The following is a 23,777-nucleotide window of genomic DNA, read 5'->3' as shown; positions in this document are numbered from 1 at the left end:
GCCAACTTTGTCTCCATTTCTACTTGATGAGAAATATTGCAGGACCGAAAAAAGCCATTCACATCAGGGGGTTCTTTCACCTGCTTAATTGCCAATGTCATCATTTGCCAACAATGTCCTTCTATATTTTACACAGGACAAACCTGTCAGCTCAAAATGAGCACCTATATGACATCAGCGGCATGCCCAATACATTGTTCATACAAAAAGCATCTGAAGTCTTATTTTTATTCATTCCCATTGCTTTAGTCTTTCAAAGCCACCATGCTATGTCAAGGTTCTAACTCCCCAGAGCTGCAGAATGGTTAGAACCCGGCTACCCTAGAGAGACCGGAACGTCACTGGGAGGTTATATTTGGCAACATGCCAATATCATAAGGTCACTGAGCGGAATCCTGGGAACCACACAGAAATATACTCTTTCAGATTAAAATAAACTTGGAAGTGGAGACCAAGCAAAACGTAAAATGGACAAATTTCACCTGCGGAAATTAGACTTTCACCTGATTAAATCAGCGTCTCTGTAAGGCCAATGAACGAAGGACCTTGGTATAGACTTCTGCTCCTACATGAAAACCTCTAGGTCCCAATTAGGGACAGATTAATAGGTCAGTTTTGGGTTCTCTCTGGTTGTTTTTCCACATTTAAGTTCAGTTCTCCACATAAATTTGCAGCATTTTAGTGCACTTTTCTCCCAAGGCTCACATCTTTGTGTGCAATTTTTCCCAAAACAGACATTTTGGCAAGCCATTTATTTGTAGTCTTCCCCTGCTGCCTCCTCCCAAAATATGCATTTTTGTACAGAAGTAGCCAGCAACGAGGGCAGCAGCACTTTCCTGACCTCCCAGTACCGGCATTGCTGTGTCTTACTCCGAGGGAGAAGGGCAAGGTAGGGAGGTTCACCACACTGCAGATGTTTTGGTGGGAGCACCAGGCTGGTTCCACAGATTCATTCACACCATGCAAACTTCCCCATTGCTTCACCCCTCTCCCTCTCCTTGGTGGCATAGCCTCAAGTACATCAGTGCCTGGGGTTGGGGGGCAGCCAAGCACCACCTCTCGTCTCTACCAGCTACTCCTCTTTTTATGACCCTCTGTTGGAGGGCCTGCACCACAAAATTCAGAGGAGTACAAGCTTTGAAGGATAGCTGCAGTACTTTAGTTCGGGTGTTGTTCCAGGGAGAGCAGAGAAGGTACGTTTGCGTCATTTACATATATATATATATATATATATATATATATATATATATATATATATATTATTGAAATGCAAACAGGGGACACAGAAAGGGCTGAACTCCTCAATGCCTTCTTTGCCTCAGTCTTCTCTGATAAAGAAAACAATGCCTGACCTGAAGAATTTGGAGCAAATGATTCAGCAAAGGAAACACAGCCCAGAATAACTAAGGAGATAGTACAAGAATACTTGGCTAGTTTAGATGTATTCAAGTCTCCAGGGCCAGATGAACTGCATCCAAAAGTATTAAAAGAACTGGCAGATGTGATCTCAGAACCACTGGCAGTCATCTTTGAGAATTCCTGGAGAACAGGCGAAGTCCCGGCAGACTGGAGGAGGGCAAATGTTGTCCCTATTTTCAAAAAGGGGGGAAGAGAGGACCCAAATAATTACCACCCAGTCAGTCTGACATCAATACCAGGGAAGATTCTGGAGCAGATCATTAAGCAAACAGTCTGTGAGCACCTAGAAAGGAATGCTGTGATCACCAATAGTCAGCATGGATTTCTGAAAAATAAGTCATGTCAGACTAACCTGATCTCGTTTTTTGACAGAATTACAAGCCTGGTAGATGAAGGGAATGCAGTGGATGTAGCCTACCTTGATTTCAGCAAGGCATTTGACAAGGTGCCCCATGATATTCTTGTAAAGAAGCTGGTAAAATGCGGTCTTGACTATGCTACCACTCAGTGGATTTGTAACTGGCTGACTGACCGAACCCTGGAGAAGAGTGACTAGTGGGGTGCCACAGGGTTCTGTCTTGGGTCCGGTCTTATTCAACATCTTTATCAACGACTTGGATGATGGACTCAAGGGCATCCTGATCAAATTTGCGGATGACACCAAACTGGGAGGGGTGGCTAACACCCCAGACGACAGGATCACACTTCAAAACGACCTTGACAGATTAGAGAACTGGGCCAAAACAAACAAGATGCACTTTGACAGGGAGAAATGTAAAGTATTGCACTTGGACAAAAAAAAATGAGAGGCACATATACAAGATGGATGACACCTGGCTTGAGAGCAGTACATGTGAAAAGGATCTAGGAGTCTTGGTTGACCACAAACTTGACATGAGCCAACAGTGTGACGCGGCAGCTAAAAAAGCCAATGCAATTCTGGGCTGCATCAATAGGAGTATAGCATCTAGATCAAGGGAAGTAATAGTGCCACTGTATTCTGCTCTGGTCAGACCTCACCTGGAGTACTGTGTCCAGTTCTGGGCACCACAGTTCAAGAAGGACACTGACAAACTGGAACGTGTCCAGAGGAGGGCAACCAAAATGGTCAAAGGCCTGGAAACGATGCCTTATGAGGAACGGCTAAGGGAGCTGGGCATGTTTAGCCTGGAGAAGAGGAGGTTAAGGGGTGATATGATAGCCATGTTCAAATATATAAAAGGATGTCACATAGAGGAGGGAGAAAGGTTGTTTTCTGCTGCTCCAGAGAAGCGGACACGGAGCAATGGATCCAAACTACAAGAAAGAAGATTCCACCTAAACATTAGGAAGAACTTCCTGACAGTAAGAGCTGTTCGACAGTGGAATTTGCTGCCAAGGAGTGTAGTGGAGTCTCCTTCTTTGGAGGTCTTTAAGCAGAGGCTTGACAACCATATGTTAGGAGTGCTCTGATGGTGTTTCCTGCTTGGCAGGGGGTTGGACTCGATGGCCCTTGTGGTCTCTTCCAACTCTATGATTCTATGATAAAGTGTGCTTTCATACCAAATATCCCAAAGTGGTATGCAGACGAAAAGCACAGTGTTGCAACAAAGATAATAAACACATAAAATTCATCTGTAGGAACTGCTTGTCAAAGAATCACAAGTTTTTTTGGGGGGGGGACTTATCTGAACAATACAGTTTTAAGAAGACGTCAGACCTCTGTTGGCAAGGACCTCCATTTTGTCAACCCCAGCCTCAGCCCTGGTCAAGGCTTGCAGACCCTGCATTGCAATGTGAACTGAATTTCTCCCCATCTCTAGCCCCAGTGCATCCAGGTTGTGCACATAACCCCTTGGTAGTAGATCAATAATAATAATAAATTTTATTTATACCCCACCTTCCCCGGCCAGAGCCAGGCTCAGGGCAGCTAACACCAATAAAATCACAGTAAAAACATAATAGGGGGAAAAAGAGGGGGGCAATTTAAAATACAGGTTAAAGTGCAATTTAAAATGCAGCCTTATTTTAAAGTAGCTGATAAATCAAGACCGTAAGGGGAGGGAAACATAAGGGTCAGACCGAGTCCAAACCAAAGGCCAGGCGGAACAGCTCTGTCTTGCAGGCCCTGCGGAAACTTGTCAAGTCCCACGGGGCCCTATTCTCTTGTGACAGAGCGTTCCACCACGTCGGGGCCAGTGCTGAAAAGGCCCTGGCCCTAGTTGAAACCAATCTAACCTCCTTGAGGCTCAGGACCTCCAAAGTGTTGTTACTTGTGGACCTTAAGGTCCTCCGCGGGGCATACCAGAAGAGGCGGTCCTGTAGGTACATGGGTCCTAGGTCGCATAGGGCTTTAAAGGTCAAAACCAGCACCTTAAACCTGACCGTGTACTCCACCGGGAGCCAGTACCTGCAGCAATTGCCACCAGCTTGGGTGGCTTTAAAAGAGAATTGGACCGATTCATAGAGGACAAGGCTATTGGTGGCTTCTAGCCAGGATTTCTCTGTTCCTTGCCCACTGTCAGTGGCATCATGGCTCTGAATACCAGTTGCCATTAACCACAGGAGAGGAGAGCGCTCTTGCGATAATGTCCTGCTCTCAGGCTTCCCAACAGCAGCTGGTTGGCCACTGAGAGAACAGGATGCCAGACTATATGGGTCATCGGGCTGATCCAACAGGGTTGTCTTAGGTTCTTGTTATCTCATCAAATGGCCATCGCCATTTGTTGTGCATGGATGGGAATTTGCTTTCTCTTTGCTGTACGCGAGCAACTTTAAACCAGCACCAACATCTATTATAGAACTGAACAAAGTTAGAGAGTCGGCTCTACTTTCATGGTACAGATGATTAGATGAAAAAGTAGCTGAACTCGCTGTGTGTGGGAGGTGCGCAGATAACCCAGGATTTTTAAATTATAGGCTCTTATTTCCCACAGAGGGAAGTGCCAGGCTTGTGGGAGGAGAAACAATCCTTTCCTACAGAGATATAAAATTACAAGAAAAGGCGATTTGCTTCTGATAGCATCCACAGATGAGGCTGCCTTGTACAGAAGGGGGTCATCATTTTGCCCAATCCTATCTCTGGTGACAGCAACTCCCCTGAGTCCTTCTCAGCACTCAGCTCCTTCCTTTAACTGGAAAGGCCAAAGAATGAACGTGGTATTTTCTGCATGCCAAGCATGTGCTTTGCTACTAGGCTCTGGCCTATTCTCAAGATAGCAACACTCCCACAGTGCACTGAAAAAGGATGTCACAGGCAAAGCAAGTCTCTGACAAAGTGAAATGGCTAACTGAGGGCCAAACTCGAAAGGAAAGAGGAGTTGTGAGATTTTGTTGCAGAAGGGCAAAGTGATGGGGGCCAGTGGTACAGTGCAAAAAGAGAGGGGTTTTGCCTTTAGCCCCACATCAGTTCCTTGGTGTAAATGGCCCCCATGAAACAGCCATTAATTTCAGAGTTTAAAAGACACAGACTCCCATATTAATACCTGTATGTTTTCTCTTACATCGTAAGAGCAGTTTGGGGGGGGTGTAATCTCCAGCAGAAAATCAGCATGGGAGGCAAAGGTATAATCAGTCCAAATCAGGGACATATAGAATTTTTGGGGGAGGGTGGAAGCCCTCTGAAAAGACAAAGAAGTCTTTGGCAATACTTAATTTGGCCCTGGGGACATGGGTGGCGCTGTGGGTTAAACCACAGAGCCTAGGGCTTGCTGATCAGAAGGTTGGCGGTTCGAATCCCCGCGACGGGGTGAGCTCCCGTTGCTCATTCCCTGCTCCTGCCAACCTAGCAGTTCGAAAGCGCAAAGTGCAAGTAGATAAATAGGTACCGCTCCGGCGGGAAGGTAAACGGCGGTGAGTGCTGCAACCCCAGAGTCGGTCATGACTGGACCTAATGGTCAGGGGTCCCTTTACCTTTACCTTAATTTGACCCTACGTGTCTTTTGTATAGCCACAGATCAGCAGTCCAATTAATCTAGGGGTGGTTAATCTGCAGCCTGCCAGACATTACTGGACTACAACCCCCATCACCCCAGATCATTGGCGTTTCTGGCTGTGGCTGATGGGAGTTGGAGTCTAACAACTTATTTATTTATTTTATTTTTATCCTGCCTTTTCGCCAGTGCAGGACTCAAGATGGCTCAAAGCATAAATTATAACACATACAACTAAAAGCACACAATAGATATAAACATTTTTAAAAATGAAATAAGTAACCCTTACGGAGGGCTGTAGGTTCCCCAGTCCTGAAGTCATCTGCGTATTTGATTGGAACTGATTGGTGTTAACTGTTTATTTATTGCTATTTACATACTGCTTTTAATTCAAAATCACAACATGGCAGGGGGAGAGCAGTGAAATAAATCCAAGGGATGTTGTAAATCTGTGTTGCATTATTATTAGTATTATTATTTAAAGCAAGTTTGCATGACTACTTATCAAGTTCTGCAAATAAATTGAAATGTACTGCTGGGTCATGAACTAGATAATGGGTGCTTTAGGTCAGCCAAAATGCATAGTGCTTCAACACTGGAAGCAGAAGTCATTGCCTCCCATACAACAACGGATTAATGATTTGCACTCCCTGTCCTTCCTTGAACTGGCAAAGTATCAGCGTGACCACAAAGAAGAGAAATGCGAGAACATCTGGCCAGCTTTACTTAAGACTTTTGTGTTGTGGTTAGCAGTCTGGTATATATTTGAATTAACAATTTATATGGTCACATTAGCTCCTGTTCCCCTTTCCTATTTTGACTCGCCACATTTTCACATCAGTGGGTGGTTTTTGTTGTTGTTAAGTCCTCGTGAAAATTCACCAGCATTTTAGTGTGAATTTCTAAAGACTCTCCTCCTGAAGAGAGGGGAGTGGTTGTGGGCGGGAGCCCGAGCCCCGCCTCTAGCAGGGGGCGTTAGCCCCCTGCCTCCCACTTACCTGGCTGGCGCCCACGCCCATCGGCAGGCACCCAACCAGGTGCCTCCGAGGGGGTGTGTATAGCAGCCTTAATACGGCGGCGCCAGCCCTTCCTCAGCCTCACTCTTCATCGTCCCGTCGCGATTCACCCACCCTCCACTCCCTTTGAGCTCAGGGCTTAGTTTCCCTTGGCCTTGCTATGGACCTTAGGTTGGTCGCCCTGGTTGTCCAGGGGGCCTGGTAGGAATTTTTCCATTTCGCATTAGGCTTTTTGGTTTTTTCGCCTACCTCGTAGCAATCGTCACAACTTTCGTGGTATTGGTGGGTAGGTTAGGCATTGGAATAATGTGTCGTGGTGTCGAAGGGCTAGGTGTGGCCATCGCCTATGCCTTCAATTTTTGGGTATTCCATTAAAGGAATCTGGCGGTCGTGTATTCTGTCCAATGCCTGCTTGGTGGGAGGCCATGGCACGACCCTCGGTGACATCAGGGGAGAGCTTATAGTTGGATTAGCATCAAGAGGCTCCACCTACTGGTGAATAAACCCCCCTTGTTTCAGACTCACCCCTCTCTGAGGGGGTGGAGTCAGCTGACGTAATCCTTTTTTTTTAAAAAAAAAGATATTTATTGAAAGTTTTTAAGATATAACAAGAAAAAAGAAAAATAAACATACAAAATAAAAAACAGTTAAAAACACACATTAATTTTCAATAACATAACTTCCATACACTTATTTCCTCGGACCTCCTCATACCTCCCTTCTTTGTATTCCAGTTCGATTTGTTAGTTCAGCAAATCCTTACCATTAAACTTTTACCCATTTGTGAAACCTTTTTTTTTTCATATCTCTTAAAGCATTACAGCTGGAAACCGCTTAGTTTCTATCCAACATCCTTCTAACATTCATTAATTTTACAATGTTTCTGTAAATAGTCTTTGAATTTCTTCCAGTCTTCTTTCACCGACTCTTCTCCCTGGTCTCGGATTCTGCCAGTCATTTCTGCCAATTCCATGTAGTCAATCCAGCTGATGTAATCCAATGCCTAAGCCAATACCTTTTCACTTGCTGTAATCAATAAAGTTGTGGCCTTTTCTTGCCCATTAACCTTATATCACGTGTCCTTGTGTATTCATTCCACGGGGGGGGGGGGAATCGGGTCCTCGAACCACAATATACATTTTTGAGCGCAAATTTGCCTCATATACACATTCTGGTATGCAATTTTGTCCATGTATACATGGAAAAACAATTTCTCTTACTGTGTGTGTGTTCCCTTAATCATGCCATTTTTCACTATGCGTTTCTGTGCACAATCATGTCTGTTTGTGCATGTTGCTTGGAAGAAAAAGGCATTGCAAAATTCAGAGAAGTGTGAATTTTGAACTGTAAGAACATCAGAAGAGCCCTGCTGGATGAGGCCTGTGGCCCATCTAGTCTGACATTCTTTTCTCACAGTGGCCAGCCAGGTGTCTGAGGGAAATCTACAAGTGGGGCCTGAGCACAAAGCTCTTCTCTTGTGGTTTCCAGCAACCCTTTTTTAAAGCCATCCAAGTTGGTGACCATCATTGCCTCCTGTGGGACCAATAGTTTAACTATACACTGCATAAAGAAGTACTTTCTTTTATCTGTCCTGAATCTGACCCAACATTCAGCTTCATTGGAAGTTCATGAGGTCTAGTGTTGTGAGAGATGCATTTTCTGTGTCCATGTTCCCTATGTTGTTGTTTAGTCATTTAGTCATGTCCGACTCTTCATGACCCCATGGACCAGAGCATGCCAAGCACTCCTGTCTTCCACTGCCTCCTCCCACAGTTTTCTCAAACTCATGCTGGTAGCTTCGAGAACACTATCCAACCATCTCGTCCTCTGTCGTCCCCTGCTCCTTGTGCCCTCAATCTCTCCCAACATCAGGGTCTTTTCCAGGGAGTCTTCTCTTCTCATGAGGTGGCCAAAGTACTGGAGCCTGAGCTTCAGGATCTGTCCTTCCAGTGAGCACTCAGGGCTGATTTCCTTCTGAATGGATAGGTTTGATCTTCTTGCAGTCCATGGGACTCTCAAGTGTCTCCTCCAGCACCAGAATTCAAAAGCATCAATTCTTCGGCAATCAGCCTTCTTTATGGTCCAGCTCTCACTTCCATACATCACTACTGGGGAAACCATAGCTTTTACTATACGGACCTTTGTTGGCAAGGTGATGTCTCTACTTTTTATGTTCCCTATGCCACGCAAAATTTTATAATCTTACTCGCTTTCCCTCTAAAGTAAAAAGTCCCAAACACTGTGTTTCAGTTTGCATATTGTTTTGGGAAATGAAATTTAGGAAGGTTTAAGTTTAATGCAACCTGAATTGAATTTCTCCTCCACCCCTCTTCTGCCCCACTGCCATTTGAAGCACAGGAGTTCCTGTTGATCTCGTTTGTTTCTTAGTCTTTGCCACACAGGTTGAGAATCTCTCCTCTGTTTGTTGCCATTCTGGTCATATGTAAAATGCCACTTGGAGTATAACACATCTGCCATTCACATATTCAGCCTACAGGGAATTAATTCTGAAGCCGTGACTCAACCCCCTCCTGCCTCTGTTCTCTGTATCCTCCTTCTATTGCTGACATTTCCATGGAGATTTTAAGCCCCCTGAACCAAGTGCAGAGGCGAAGGCAACTTTAGCATATCTTTCTCATGAAGCAAAGGGAAGCACAGCCTAATCATAATAATTTTATAGCTCATCTCAAATAGTTTCACAAAATGCCTTAGGAGTTGTTATCACATTAGGAAAAGCTTTCTGAATGACACAAGATCAAGCACATCAAGTTCTTCCAGAAATAAAGTCTGCATACAGGAACATTACAGAAATCAATTTTAAATATAGGTGTCAAGGATATCCGCACATCACATCTGGGACATCCTTCATAAAAGATGCTGACTGTGTATTTAGCGATGCATATTCTGTCCCAAAGAATTCTAATTCACAAAGCACTTAAGTGGGTGGACTAGGCTTTAAGCCTGCAATTATAGTCAATTGGAGTATTTCACCTTTTAAAATCATGAGTATTCCCCAGTTTAAAAGTTTGGAGATTAGACAAATTTCATAATTTCTTATTTAAGGTATTTGCAGCCCACTTTTCAGTTTAAAACAAAGCTCTCAGTTAATATCAAACTAATAATTTCAACCTTAAAATAACAATTAGTTAGCAATTTAGTTATCAATGGTCTTAGAGTTTGATGTTCCCATGATGCCCACAAAACAGGTCAAATATAATAAGAACTGGTCTATTTGGGTCTATAGCTGAGCTGGACTGAAAGGTTTTATATTTCATAAGTTGCTGAGTGTCCAAATGTTGGTGTAAAAATGCAACCATTTGAAGTTTGAAACCAGCATTTGACATTCAAATGTTGTCTTTTGTATTGGTGAAATCAATGATATCAATATAAAATTTGCTAAGGCTGCAAATCCTATGACCCTTGAAAGGGTATCCCAGGGGCCTTTGGGTGTTTCATTTCTTTTCTTTTTTATAATTTGTTTTATTGGTTTTACATAATTTTATACATTTTAACTTTAACCATTTCAAAACATTAAAATAAAAGGTTATTTCAAACCTTCGGACCTCCCTCTCCCCCTCCATGGGTTATATATATGTATATATTCTGCATCTTGTACCATTATCTATCTGTTATATTTCCATAGTTACCATAGTTCATTCCACATTACAAGTGTCATTGTATCCCTGCCAATGATTTTAACTGTTTACAGTGGTCTTTTAAATATGTTAAAAATTTATTCCAGTCTTTTAGAAATACTTGATCTTCCTGGTTTCTGATCTTTCCCGTCAGTCTCGCCATCTCTGCATACTCCATCAATTTAATCTGCCATTCTTCTCTGGTCAGCACTTCTCCCTCCTTCCATCCATTGGGTGTTTCAGGTCTGCCTCTCTGAGGATGGCCTGACATCAGAAAGGGATATCCAAGACTACTTCCTACCACCATGGAAACCTCTGCAGCCTTGACCTTACTGATGTCAGAGTTCCAACACTGCTAAAGACAAAGGGGCAGAATGTGTCATGGCCCCAGAAACAAGCAGTGACCAGGATACTGAGGCAGAGTCTACAGGGTCACCCACTAGGAGACAGACCATGTTTCTGGCCCCAAGCCTAAAACGTATGGGACCACCGAACCAGAAACTGGCAGGAAGGAGCCCACTGAGCCACATCCCAAAGCACCAGGGCCTTCAGAATTAGAGCCAGGACCTTCAGGGGTGCCTTCGCCTGTGCCTCTCACAGTACCTCATCAGTCCAACAGCACAAAGAGCACACCATGCTGCAGACCATGGAGCTTAGGAGAACTGCCTACCTTCTGGTCAGAGGGCTGGCTCTTTAAAAAACTCTAGACCTCTAAAAGGGAACAGAGGTGGACTGGAGGCAGACGCTCAAAAGACTTAAGTTCACTTGTTGGAACAAGTTTCTCACTAGGAGCTCTCCTTAGTGCTGAAACAACTAACTTGCCTTGCCCTGTGGGCTCCTTTGGGAGACCAGCGCATGACGTTGTGTTGAGGGTGGATCAGGAATGTGTTGGAGTGGATTTAAAGGAGGCATAAGTCTACAGGGTCCACAACTTTCTCAGTCACTCAATGCCCCCTCCCAAAAATCTATATGGGAGTACATAATAGTAAACACAATACTGAATCATACTGAACACAATCAGTACAATTTTTTTTATGTTGCTAAGAAGTACGGTAAGCCCTTCTGTGTTTAGCAAGGCTTACTCTCAGGTAAATGAGTTTAGGATATCTAGACAGTGGGACTTAAATGTGGTGACTTCCAGATGTTGAATGACAACTCTCTTTATGCCCAGCCAACACAGCCAAGGGTTAATAGGAGTTGGAATTCAACAACATCTGAAGGACACCACACAAGTTATGCCATTGTCTAGTTCAGTGTTCTTCAACTTTGAGTCCAAATGTTGTACTACAATTCCCACCATCCCTTCCCATTGGTTACACAATCTGGGGATGGGTGGAGTTCTAGTCCAACAATGAACTTAGAATGCAAGGCTGAAGAACACTGATGTAGTCTGTTGTGCTCTTAAAGGGTACTTTTTTAAGGGGAGAAAGAAAATGTGATAAAGAAAGGCAGTATTCCTCAAAGAAAAATGATTTTCATAAATACAAAACCTTTCCAATGGAAAGGGTTTCAAGAACAGTAATAGATATGCATACATCCTTCATCTACATAAACAAATTAAGTCAGTTGAGGGGAGAGGTCAGCAAACCTGAATTGTAATGTTGCTATATCCTTGCTTGGCCTTTAGGCTTGTCCCTCAGTCCTGCCTCCTGGCTTTGTTCTCAACTTGTTCTTTGGGCTTTTGATTCCCAATTGGTGACTCATCCCAGTCCGGACAGGGAACAGCAGCAAAAGAAGCAGTGCTGTGGTGAGCTGCTCACATAGCAGTTTTTTTGTTCGTTTGTTACATTTCTAACCCTTCTGTTCTACTCAAATGAGCTCATGGCACCAAAGGAGCATTGCTTTAAAGTTTGCATTTCTTTAAGTGTTTTGATTAATGGTGTTGGAACTGGAAGCCAGTAGAAAGCTGCTTAAGATGCCCATGACCTTGAATGAGTTGGAAATAGCAGTAAAGTACACACACGCAGATGTGCACAAGGAAAGGCTGGCTGACATCTCACTTCTCTATTGGAAATTACCTTCAGATCACTTCCTGGTACAACTGGACTTCTCTGCGACCCATCCCCTCTGCAGGGAGGTGGGACCAATTCGGATGGTCCGCCCCCGCCACTTAATGGATCCAAATGGTTTCCAGAGAGTGGTAGGGGATGCTTTATCCCATGTTGATGGCCTTTCAGCTGATTCCCTGGTGGCCCGCTGGAATGTGGAGTTAACCAGGGCTATTGACTGTTTGGCTCCGAAGCGCCCTCTCCGATTGCATGGAGCCCGGACAGCCCCGTGGTTTTCCACGGATCTGAGGGCAATGAAACAATCGTTGAGACGGCTAGAGCGCCGGTGGCGGATAACTCATTCCGAATCTGACCGGACACAGGTTAGAGCTCAACGTCGAGCCTACCAAGTGGCGATAGCGACGGCGAAGAAGAATTTCTTCACCGCCTCTATTGCATCTGCAGAAAACAGCAGCAGGAGACTTTTTCAGGTGGTTCACAATTTAGCGGAACCACCTGCAACATCAGGGCCCAGTACGGGCCACATGTTCTCCTGCAATGATTTTGCAAAGTTTTTTGCAGATAAAATCGCTCAGATTCGGGAAGAAGTAGACTCCACCGTGGGAGCAGGGCCGGGGCGGGAGAGTGCTAGAGTTCTGTCTAGTCAAGTTGAGTGGGATCAATTCCAATCTGTTACCTCCGAGGATGTGGACAGGCTGCTTGGACGAGTGAAACCAACCACCTGTCTCCTGGATCCTTGCCCATCCTGGCTTATAAAAGCTAGCCGGGAAGGACTGGGCGATGGGCTTCGTGGGGTGGTGAATGCTTCCCTCCGTGAGGGAGCCTTCCCAGACCCGCTGAAAGAGGCGGTTATTAAACCGCTTCTTAAAAAACCATCTTTAGATGCGGCCACGATGGCCAACTATCGCCCAGTCTCAAATCTTCCATTCCTGGGCAAGGTGATTGAGCGAGCGGTTGCCGAACAACTCCAGGCACGCCTGGAAGAAGCGGACCATTTGGATCCCTTCCAGTCGGGATTCAGGCCTCATCATGGGACTGAAACTGCCTTGGTCGCACTGGTTGATGATCTCCGGCGGGCTAGGGACAAAGGTGAGAGCTGTTTCCTAGTTCTGCTGGATCTCTCAGCGGCGTTCGATACCATCGACCATAGCATCCTTCTGGACCGTCTTGAGGGGCTGGGAGCTGGGGGCACTGTTATACAGTGGTTCCGCTCCTTCCTCCTGGGCCGTGTTCAGAAAGTGGTGGTGGGGGATGAGTGTTCAGACCCCTGGGCTCTCACTTGTGGGGTGCCTCAGGGTTCTGTCCTCTCCCCCATGCTTTTCAACATCTACATGCGGCCGCTGGGAGAGATCATCAGGAGGTTTGGGCTGGGTGTTCATCAGTATGCGGATGATACCCAGCTCTACCTCTCTTTTAAATCAGAACCAGTGAAGGCAGTGAAGGTCCTGTGTGAGTGTCTGGAGGCGGTTGGAGGATGGATGGCGGCTAACAGATTGGGGTTGAATCCTGACAAGACAGAAGTACTGTTTTTGGGGGACAGGAGGCGGGCAGGTGTGGAGGATTCCCTGGTCCTGAATGGGGTAACTGTGCCCCTGAAGGACCAGGTGCGCAGCCTGGGAGTCATTTTGGACTCACAGCTGTCCATGGAGGCACAGGTTAAATCTGTGTCCAGGGCGGCTGTTTACCAGCTCCATCTGGTACGTAGGCTGAGACCCTATCTGCCTGCGGACTGTCTCGCCAGAGTGGTGCATGCTCTGGTTATCTCCCGCTTGGACTACTGCAATGCACTCTACGTGGGGCTACCTTTGAAGGTGACTCGGAAACTACAACTAATCCAGAATGCGGCAGCTAGACTGGTGACTGGGAGCGGCCGCCGAGACCATATAACACCGGTCTTGAAAGACCTGCATTGGCTCCCAGTACGTTTCCGAGCACAATTCAAAGTGTTGGTGCTGACCTTTAAAGCCCTAAACGGCCTCGGTCCAGTATACCTGAAGGAGCGTCTCCACCCCCATCATTCTGCCCGGACGCTGAGGTCCAGCGCTGAGGGCCTTCTGGCGGTTCCCTCATTGCGAGAAGCAAAGCTACAGGGAACCAGGCAGAGGGCCTTCTCGGTAGTGGCGCCCGCCCTGTGGAACGCCCTTCCAGCAGATGTCAAAGCGATAAACAACTACCTGACATTCAGGAGACATCTTAAGGCAGTCCTGTTCAGGGAAGTTTTTAACGTGTGATATTTTATTGTATTTTTGGTTTTTATGGAAGCCGCCCAGAGTGGCTGGGGAGGCCCAGCCAGATGGGCGGGGTATAAATAATAAATTATTATTATTATTATTATTATTATTATTATTATTATTATTATTATTATTATTATTATTCAGGTGCTGATTTGGACTACAGAATGAGGCATTTTCCCAACAAGAACCACTTCCTATCTTCATTCAGTTCCCATCCACATTACTAAAGTGGAACTGAAGACGTGACAACCCTTTTAAGGGTTGTTGAAGAACACAAGTAAGAAAGACTCAGGATGACTTCAGCAAGGCAGCAATCACGTTCATCCGAAACAATCACACAGAGCAGTACAATTTAGGAAGCGTTCACCATTCCAGACCAAGTGTGCATGGGCCAGGGTTTTTTGGCTCCTTCCAGCAACAATTTAGTCACACAAAGGTGTTTGTGGTTCATCTCGAAAGGCAAGGTGGAAAGTAAAGGATGCCAAAATATTCTACACAAACGCTATGCTATAGAACAAAAGAACATTACCCTCTCTGTCACTCCCTCTCTCTCCCCCCCAACTGAATGCGATCTAGAATGATAGTGTCTCATATAAAATGTAAACCAACTGTGAAAAAGACTCTATAAATAAAAAACGAAGGTGCTATATGTACTTTCCCCTGTTTGCTTGTTTTGTGACACAGGAAAATCTCTAATTAAACTAATTTTTTTAAAAAATGGACCCACAGTATTGAATGCACAGCTCCTGGTGGATATGAACATCTGAGCCTAAAAGTAAAGGGACCCCTGACCGTTAGGTCCAGTCGTAGCTGACTGGGGTTGCGGCGCTCATCTCCCTTTATTGGCTGAGGGAGCCGGCGTACAGCTTCCGGGTCATGTGGCCAGCATGTCTAAGCCGCTTCTGGCGAACCAGAGCAGCGCACGGAAACGCCGTTTACCTTCCCGCCAGAGCGGTACCTATTTATCCACTTGCACTTTGACGTGCTTTCAAACTGCTAGGTTGGCAGGAGCAGGGACCGAGCAACAGGAGCTCACCCCATCGCAGGGATTTGAACTGCCGACCTTCTGACTGGCAAGCCTTAGGCTCTGTGGTTTAGACCACAGCGCCACCCGCATCACTAATAGGGACTCCCCGCAAGACCTGAGTGATCAAGCAAGTATATAAAGCATTAGGCGGTCCCTGAAGCTTTCAAACACTAAATCCATTTGAAAACTGGTATGAATTAAGCAACAAGTTGAGACAACAGATCTTTAGAAAGCCTTCCTGGCTCATTGTGCAACGTTTCTGTCCCTTTTTGCTATTCAGCATGGTTTTAGGTTTTCTACTTTTATTCCTTGCTATTCGTTCTTTACTGTTTATCATTTTATTGTGGATTTCTTTTTACTTTAATTCCTTGTTTTGTATTGTTGGGTCCTTACAGGTGCAGTGTTGGGGTATAAATGTTTTAAATCAGGAAATGAACGATCTGCCTAGAAATTGTCCATATTCTGCACGGACATCTACATGGCTGTTTCCCCTTAAAGAACAGCTACTCTGATTTTATTTGGCACTAAATCTTCCACTCCAGTTTCAGAAGATTTTATTTTTTATTTGAAATGAAATATTCACAATCTCTGTAAGAATCTACAAGCTAATGTGAAATATTTAATAAATCATTTAATATAAAAATATTTTTAAAATATTAAACATTTCGAATATTAAATGCAATATAACAAGAACAGCAAGAACACATTGTCTCATAAAACACAACACCGGTATAATCTCTAAAGTAACTGGGGCTACACATTTTGGAAAACTCTCTCTCTCTCTTTCTCCCTCTGCCCCCCCCCTCTCTCTCTATATATATATTCCAGTATCCATACCGAAGCAATGATATGCAATATGTTATTGTTGTTTTTCTCCCTCTCACGTTTCCTCCTTTTTTACTAGAAGGAACAAATAAGCCCATTAACCAACCAACTAAACCAAGTAGACTTATGCACCTTTAAAATGAATTCACACACAAAATAAACCCTGTTAAATGCCAGCAGATTACTCAGAAGGTAAACCAAAGATCTTTGACACTAGTTCTGTGACTCTCAGGGTGTTTCCAGATGGGGCTTTCATACTGTAAACAGGTCACTAGCAACAGTGTATTTCATTTCATATTTTTTTATTATTATCAGGTTTTCCCCAGAAAGGGTATGTCTGAATTTTGAAATTTTTCATTAGGTCAACCTGTTCTTAACTTCTGGCTTTTTATCAATAGTTTTAATGTATATTTTATATTTTATGTAAATCACTTGCATTATTTATGATTAAGTGGTGTACAGCTTCTGTTAAATAAATAAATAAAAATTAAATGGGGACTGGCATTTCCCCCCCTGACAATTTCATGTGACACTACAAAAACACTTGTACTTATGTGGGTCACTGATCCCTCCCCCCCCATAAAAAAATACCCAATCTGCAAGCACGCACACACACCAATCCTGTCTGTTTGGCTGCAGTGAGAAACAGACTATATGGACCTTTGATCTGATCCAGCATGGAATCATTTATACCAGAAATGGGGAACCTGTGGCCCTTCAGACGTAGGTCCCATCCCTTGCCACAGCTCCTCCCAACCTCCCTTACTACAGGCCATTGAGGCTGGGGCTGATAGGAACTGGAGTCCACCAACATCTCAAGGGGATTGTTCTAGGTAAAGGTAAAGGTACCCCTGCCCGTACGGGCCAGTCTTGCCAGACTCTAGGGTTGTGCGCCCATCTCACTCAAGAGGCCATGGGCCAGCGCTGTCCGAAGACACTTCCGGGTCACGTGGCCAGCGTGACATCGCTGCTCTGGCGAGCCAGAGCCGCACACGGAAACGCCGTTTACCTTCCCGCTGGTAAGCGGTCCCTATTTATCTACTTGCACCCGGAGGTGCTTTCGAACTGCTAGGTTGGCAGGCGCTGGGACCGAACGACGGGAGCGCACCCCGCCGCGGGGATTTGAACCGCCGACCTTTCGATCGGCAAGCCCTAGGCGCTGAGGCTTTTACCCACAGCGCCACCTGCGTCCCTACCAACATCTCAAGGGGATTGTTCTAGAATCTAGATAATACTTGGGGTCCTTTCCAACTCTACAATTCTACGATTCTATGATTTGTTTCCCTTTCCTGGTTTATACCAGAAACCTTAACTACAAGGCAGAGGTAATTACTTGCTCTACTCCAGCGCAACACTGACCCAATTCTTCACGAGGAAAGGCACTGACATGGAAATTCTTAGCCAGAAAACTATTATGCCATTATGTGATATGCTTCTAAATATCAGTCACAAACATGAGAGCGCTATTGTGTTCATGTCCTGCTTGTGGGATTCCCATAAGCATCTGGCTGGCCACAAAATGCTGGACAAGACAGGCCTTTGATCTGGACATTACTATGTTCTTAAGCTGTTTGCTTTGAGCCCCGGTGTTCGCTATGAGGAAAACAAATTCACAGAATTCTCTGCAAGGGGATAGGATAGGCCTCTGCTCCCTTACCACCACTGCCCTGTGCTTGACAGACCACACTAACCATGTCCTTTTGTGGCACTGCCATGCCACATCGGGCCAGCAAACAGCTGCTCCCTTTGGGAAATGGCTTCCACTTTGGGGATGAAGGGCTGACAACTCCAGGTAGGGCTGAGAAAGGCCCTCTTCTGAAACTCTGAAGACATCACTGAAGTTAGACGGACCAAGACTAGTGTAGACATCACTGTAGTTAGACGGACCAAGCTTCATTATACGGAAGCTTTCTATAGTATTCCAGTGTTATTGACACAAAAGCAGTGATGGGCTTGTGAGTCACAGCATTGGAGCTAAGCTCCCGAGAGATTTTCCCACTTTTTAAAGCATTCAAGGAGGCTTACAGTTTCATGACCCAACTGCCTCAAAAAATGGAGACGCAAAAGAGCCCCAAGTCAAATAAGAAGGCATTGATCTAAGACTGTAAAATGGCAGAGCTTTAAGGGCTGCTGAACTTCCCATACAATCAGTGCAGAGGGGTGAGTCTCCCTTTAGCAGTATAGCTGTTTTAGTAATATCTAATGTTATCTAATATATCAGGTAATGTGTTTTGGACCACACCTCCCATCAGTCCCAGGCAGCACAACTGTGCTAGCTGAATCTCGGGGAAGGCATAGCTGGAAACATCTGGAAAGCACTGGATTGAGGATGGCTGTATTCATCATCATAGTCTGGTTAGCTTTGAACAACATCACATCCTTACATTAAGAAAAGACTCAGTGCTAGATCCATAGCTGTCAACTTACAGATTTGAAAATAAGGGACCAGCAGCCTTGAAAATAAGGGACCCGCAGCCAAAATAAGGGACCTGCAGCATCACCTGTTCCAGACTTCCTGTCCTCCTGCAGTCTGGTCAAACTCAGGCTGGATAGCTTCGAGAACACTGTCCAACCAACTTTGTAACCAGAGGTTCAACTGAATAGAATCTGAATCACATGCACCACAAGGCCTATGCAGCCTCAACTTAAGATAGCTCCCCGGCCTGGCTTTGCACTGCAAAGTTTGCAGCAGCACGTGCAACAAAATGGCGTCCAGAATTCGAAAGCCCCCTCAGCTTGCATTAACTAGCCACACACAAGGCATGAAAGCTCCACCCCCCCAGTCGTTCTTAGACTTCTTATTGGGTGAGCAACACAGCCAAGCAACACAGTTGGAGCCTCCCTCCTCCCTGGCCAGCAGGGAGGGAGGGAGAGGAGCTGCTTCCTTTGAAATTTAAGGGACATCATTTAAGGGACATCCATCAATAAGGGACAGCAGCGGGACATGGTGCTGGAATAAGGGACTGTCCCTTCAAATGAGGGACACTTGACAGCTATGCCAAACATATAGAACCACCCTATGCATGTTTATTTGTAAGTGTCCTGCTGAGTTCAGTGGGGTGCGCTCCACAGTGAGTGTATATAGGATTACAGCCGTAATGAAAACACAGCTCTATCCTACAACAGGCCCCTTACCTGGAGTTTGTGTATCATATGAACAAGTCATACTCATATTTTAAACACCTTCATTGCACCATCTCCCATAAATTCAGCCTTTTCTATTAAGTCACCCCTCAGCTTCTTACTATGTAATCGGTAGCTGAAAAATGCCTCTTACAAGATCCTGGTATGGCACAATTAATGACTGAGCCTACAAAATTATGACTTGAAGCCTTTATAATGCAATCCTATACATTATAGGATTGAGTCCTGTTGAGTTGAATAGGGTTTACTGCTAGGCTAAAAGAATGCAGCCTTAAAACTCTAATTTCCTTGAGAGAACTATTACCATTGATCAATATATTGCCTTTTTAAAAAGACAAACACAACTGCTTGCAATTGTTTTTGTACATAACAGAGTTCCAAAAATCCCTGCTTACTATGCAGTTCAGCAGGTTCACTGGTATGGTACACTCAAAAGAGTGAAGACACATGAGATGTGAAAAATTAACATGTGAAATGTGAAATATTGTTCCCATATTATTCCTCTGCTTTATCACAGAAGTAGTAGGGATCAAAAAACCATTCAGTTCTTCACACGTCAGCCACAAGAAAAGAGCAGGTGCGCTCCCATCAGATGTCAAAGAAATAAACAACTATCTAACTTTTAGAAGACATCTGAAGGCAGCCCTGCTTAGGAAAGTTTTTAATGTTTGAAGTTTTATTCTGTTTTTAATGCTCCGTTGAAAGCCACCCAGAGTGGCTGGGGAAACCCAGCCAGATGGGTGGGGTATAAATTATTATTATTATTATTATTATTATTATTATTATTATTATTATTATTATTATTAATTCCCAGATTTGTGAGCAGGTGAATCAAGGCATACTACAATTCTAGGCCAGGCAACCCTACCCCTGCTCATTCTAGATATATTCACAATGCACACATACACACTTGACCCATGGTTAGGTTTCTACTATAACCAAAATATAACAAGCCAGTTCCTGAGCCTGTGTAACAACTACCTACTACTAGACTCCCAAAAGGAACTAGGGAATTAAATTCCATGCCTCCAAAACGTTTCTACTTTCCCACTATTTGGGGCACAACAAAGCAAGAACAACAAGAACAACAACTTGTGGTTTCAGAGCAGTGAAACAGTTATATGATTTAGATTTTTCTAGAACAGATGTTTGCAGTACTAAAGGACACTGGTGCTGCTATGGAGGCAAGCAATCCCTTATAAAGAATGCAGATGTAACTAGTGATAGAGGAGAAATTCAATTAAGTTTCCATTTCAAGCCAAATGTATCAAATTCACATTAAAAAAAATAATTATGTGAACCAAAACACAGCTATCCTTCAAAATTCACACTTATCCGAACATGGTGATGCAGTTCTCCAACCAGCCGGTATTTACATAAATGCCCGTATTAGGGGTAAGTGTGCATAAAAATGAAGCTCTTGGTGAAAATAGCATGTAAAAATCCATTATACTAGAAAAATGTTGTAAAAAAAGTGTGCAATAGTAAAAACTGCATATAAAAATATGTCTATTAAGAGAAATTCACACTAAAATGCAGGTGAATTTTCATGAGAATTCTTTTTTTATTAAAAAAAAATCACAACTTGCTGCAAATGTAGAGAACTGAATTTAAGACAGGGAAACTGAGAAACTGAGAGAAGAACTGAAATTGACAGACCCTTTCAACTCTGGTGATAGCATTCTGTAATCAAGATGCTCATTCTGTTTTATGTGGCTGGGGGATAGGAATAATCCTTTAAAATAAGAGAATCCGGCAATGTTAAAATACACCGAGAAACTTTTAACAGTTCCCTTTCTGCTGAAATTATCCATCTTCCTGGCTCTTAGATCTCTGATGGCTTGCTTCAGTAAATGTAAAACTGGAGCGTAACCCAGCCCAAAGCAGCATTTTCCTGTGATATCTCCTGAATTTATTAAAGTTTCACATTGTTACCTTCAGTACATTGGGAAGTTTAACTTACCAGCTGCTGACACTGCTCTGGTGGCGCAAGTTCTGTACCTGCTTCCTAATGGGCAGCCTCTGTCGCTTCTTGAGTAGGGAACTGTGGTTGATTTAGAAAATAAGGAGGGACAGTGTTTCAAATGACTTAAGAAAGAGAACAGGAACAATCACTTCGTTCTGGGGTTGTTGGTTTTTTTTTTCATTTTCTTCTCTCAGATGAGTTCTGTACCTTCAGAAAGAAGGAAGGAAGGGAGGGGAGAGGAAGTCAACAGCCCTTTAGCTTTCCTGCAAAAAAAATAAGGAAACGGCAGATAGCCATCTCATTTTCTCTCAAACAAAATGGTTGGAAAAATAAATATCACTAAACCAAAAGAAATTCCTCAAGTATTATATCTTTATGATGGATTTCGTAGGGTGTAATTTATAACTCGATGGGTGGAATGCGATCAAAACAAACACAATGTTCCAAAACGTAGAGCCTTGCCTTTGGGGAGTAAGATGCCCATATCTAGAAGCATTTTAACAGCCCTAGCCAGAAGAATAAAGGCAGGGAAAATATACAAGGCAATTCAAAGACGGGGGAAAGATCTCGGTGTACACAAATAAAACAAATAGCCTCAATAGTACGTTTATTAAAGAATAAATGTACATAAAGAAAGAAAATGGGTTCAGGCTTTTTGTGTGCTTTTGATGAGGTGAACATATAAATCTGAAGTGCAATCATAGGCATGTTTATTCAGAAGTCCCATATATATATATATATATATATATATATATATATATATATATATATGCAGGTTTTGGTGTCTTCGGGTGTCTTCCCGTGTAAGAGTCGGGGTGTCTGTGCGACGTTTCGACGAGGTCTCACTCGTCATCTTCAGGCTGGTGCTTTCGGCTTCTTGTTACTGGAACAGAGCAGAGTCTGGTGTTTGAGTTCCTATAAATACTGTTGAGGGGTGTGGTGTATAGCCTCCAACGTTCTGGGCAGAGAGGAAGTTCCTAGATTAGTGTGCCTTTTCTTCTTTTGTTCCTTAATTACTTGAGGGATATCTTGGGTGATTTCATGAGTGATATTCTGAATATCACTGGGTGGGTCATTAAGTGTAGATTAGTTGCTAAAGCTTTCGTGTCTTGACCTCTTGAGCTTGTGAAGAGTTTTTCTGAGAAGATGGCTGTGCTGCATTTAGTTGTGCTCTGGCTTGGCTTCGTGTATAGGGGCGAGCTTAATGACCCACCCAGTGATATTCAGAATATCACTCATGAAATCACCCAAGATATCCCTCAAGTAATTAAGGAACAAAAGAAGAAAAGGCACACTAATCTAGGAACTTCCTCTCTGCCCAGAACGTTGGAGGCTATACACCACACCCCTCAACAGTATTTATAGGAACTCAAACACCAGACTCTGCTCTGTTCCAGTAACAAGAAGCCGAAAGCACCAGCCTGAAGATGACGAGTGAGACCTCGTCGAAACGTCGCACAGACACCCCGACTCTTACACGGGAAGACACCCGAAGACACCAAAACCTGCATTCCTGTACCCGTGAAAATCTACGAAAGCATATATATATATATATGAGAGAGAAAATTGCTGCTTGCCACAAGTACTATCCCAAAAGATCATTTATTGCAAGAGTGCTCATTGTGCTCTTGCCGGGGGGGGGGCAGATCTTTTGCCCCTGTGTTGAGGGATGGTTACTACAGGAGATCTTCTGACACATGAACATGGCTTGAGCAATGATAGGAATTATTTGTGGCACCTCTCACAGCATGTGTGGCTGATCATTCCTTTCTGTTTTGAGCCTGAATCAGTTGCTGCCACAGGAGTAGCCAAACTAAGCCTCCTGGTGTATATTTTGCTCTAGGACAGGGATAGGCAACCTAAGGCCCGGGGGCCAGATGCAGCCCAATCGCCTTCTCAATCCAGCCCACGGACGGTCCAGGAATCAGTGTGTTTTTACATGAGTAGAATGTGTCTTTTTATTTAAATGCATCTCTGGGTTATTTGTGGGGCATAGGAATTCGTACATATATTTTTTCAAAATATGGTCCGGCCCACCACATGGTCTGAGGGATGGTGGACCGGCCCATGGCTGAAAAAAGGTTGCTGTGCCCTGCTCTAGGATGCTTAGTTTGGTCAGAATCGGAGTATATACACTTCCACAGTTAATACTAAATACATTACTTGTGGTCAGTGCTTTTGGGGGGCGTGGGGGTATACATACCCCTAAACATTTTGCGAATCTTTGTACTTTTGTCCATTTACTGTATTTATTTTTCCCAATTTGAACTATAAAATGGTGATTTTTCTTGACTCAAAATGAGAGTACCCCTAAACATTTTTTAGGGAAAAAAGTGCTGCTTAATGAGCCATCATAGTCATGAAAATTCGAGTCCTGGGCTTTTTAGACTCGTCTATCCATGTACTCTCTGAAACCAAATGGGTGCACTGGTTGTCAGATGTGACATTTTTTCCAGCTCTTCTACCCCACTATTCCCCTCCTCCACAGATCTCTGTCTCTCCCTATCCCAACCATTAGTCAGCATTTTGTGGCTACTGAACACACTCAATCCCATTGGGCTGTTTGGGGGATTCCCCCACTAAGGGGGATT

The 23,777-nt window shown here is 44.1% G+C and overlaps 1 protein-coding gene and 1 long non-coding RNA gene across 3 annotated transcripts in view; one reads left to right on the top strand and one right to left on the bottom strand.

Annotated features, from left to right (window-relative positions):
• The window catches only part of ZNF366 (zinc finger protein 366), a 40,464-nt gene extending 19,121 nt beyond the window's left edge, over nucleotides 1-21,343 (bottom strand). The window contains exon 1 of one of the 2 annotated variants that reach the window (XM_082191910.1): nucleotides 21,184-21,343. The gene's annotated coding sequence lies outside the window, so the exon portion shown is untranslated. Of the gene's footprint in view, nucleotides 1-10,102; nucleotides 10,230-21,183 lie in introns of those variants that run through there. The other variant, XM_082191911.1, reaches the window with a different exon arrangement.
• LOC309514737 lies at nucleotides 10,359-14,877 on the top strand. Its single transcript, XR_014212153.1, has 2 exons — nucleotides 10,359-10,657; nucleotides 14,369-14,877. It is a non-coding gene; the product is annotated as an uncharacterized lncRNA (long non-coding RNA).
• Nucleotides 21,344-23,777: the final 2,434 nt, after the last annotated feature.

Source organism: Podarcis vaucheri (assembly GCF_965113315.1).
Source record: "Podarcis vaucheri genome assembly, chromosome: 11".
NCBI classification, from domain to species: Eukaryota; Metazoa; Chordata; class Lepidosauria; order Squamata; family Lacertidae; genus Podarcis; species Podarcis vaucheri.
This window is presented reverse-complemented; position numbering and strand designations above follow the sequence as displayed.